Source organism: Crocuta crocuta, unplaced genomic scaffold (assembly GCF_008692635.1).
Source record: "Crocuta crocuta isolate KB4526 unplaced genomic scaffold, BGI_CrCroc_1.0 scaffold653, whole genome shotgun sequence".
Taxonomy (NCBI): Eukaryota; Metazoa; Chordata; class Mammalia; order Carnivora; family Hyaenidae; genus Crocuta; species Crocuta crocuta.
Window position 1 is genome coordinate 201,882 of NW_027527134.1, and position 1,549 is coordinate 203,430.

The window sequence follows — 1,549 nt, forward strand, 5'->3', positions numbered from 1 at the left end:
GATGTCCCCTCACATCACAGCCCTCAGCACCCAGGGCTCACCCATGCCAGCCCTTCCAGGCCATTCCCCGATTCCTGACTCAGCCCCCCCTTCCCCCCACAGAAACAACCCTCCCACCATGTCGGACGAGGAAGTGTGAGTACCAGTCCCCGTGTGGCCCCGGGACCTGGCCGTGCTGAGGCCAGCGGACCCACTGCTGGCTAAGAGCCACTGAGTGAAAGCCCCCCTCACCCATTCTCTCTCTCTCCCTCTCTCCTTTTCTCTCTCCCCCTCTACCCCCAACAGTGAACAGGTCGAGGGTAAGTGTCAAACGGCTTCCTCTCTGCGTCTACCCCGCACGGAAAGCTCACGCTTGAGGCAGGACAACATGGCTGTCCTTGGGGACCCCGGGCGGGGAACCCCGAGAAGTGACACACTAGACCGACCCCCTCTCAACCTGGGCTCCCCGCTCCCGCCCCTGCAGCCGGGACCCCTCTTGCTCCAGGACATGTCCCCCAGATGTGGTCACATCAAAAGCCTGGTCACACGTGTGCCCAGCCTGCCCTCCGGGGCAGTGGGGGGGGGGGCCCGGCTACCCCTCCATGAGCTCCCAGTGGGACCTGGGTGTCCCAGCACCAGACCTGTCCCCTGCCCCGAAGGCCACTGGCACCTTCCCCCAGGGCTGGCTGCCTCCTCTGGGCCCAGNTCTACCCCATTGCAGAGCAGTACGAGGAAGAAGGTGACTCGGAGCCTCGCACACCCCGACCCCCGCCCCCGCTGCCCCTCAGCCCGGCCCCTCTGCGCGCCCGGCCTCATCCCCACCGGGCTCCTCGGGTCCTGGAGCCCGGCCGGCGGCTGGCTGTGCAGCCTCCCCACTGTCCTCTGTCCCTGCTCACCGCCCCTCTCTTACGCGCTCACAGACCAACGCGCATTAATCCCTCGTTCCTGAGCGTCCCCGTGGTGCCGTGGGCGCTGAGCTGACACGTGCTGGTTAAGACTCCCCCTGACCAACACCGAGGGCCAGACCCTGCTTGTCTCTGTCTCTCCCTCTCTCCATCTGACTCTTCCTCTGTCTCTGTCTCTCCCTGTCCCTGTCTCTGTCTCTCTTTTTCTCCCACTCTGTCTCTGTCTCCCTCAGCATCCCCGCCTCGGGGCCGTAAGCTTTGGGCCGATCTGGAGCCCCTGCCTCGCTGGGGCCGGCGCCTGTGGGGGCCTCGGGTGCCGGGGCGGGTGGAGCGCAGGGGTGCCGCGCACCCCGGGACCATGCGGGGAGGGCTTCCCGCAACCTTGCCGGCTCGGCTGTGAGGCGCTCCGGCTGCTATGTTTTGAAAATATTTTGAAAACACTTGGCTACCCTAACAACGTGAACAAAACATTTCTTTTTGTGCCGAAAAGGTGGAAAGACTCCTATCTGAGTGGGACGTGCAGTCCTGGGGAGCCCCCCCCTTTCCCCAGTGAAGGCTCCCTGCACCCCTTTCCGCCAAGACCTTCCCACACAGACGCCCCCGTGTTGGGGCAGGCGGGTGGCCGCGCCTCCCACAACCCCAGGAGGGAGCAAGGGCCACGGGGC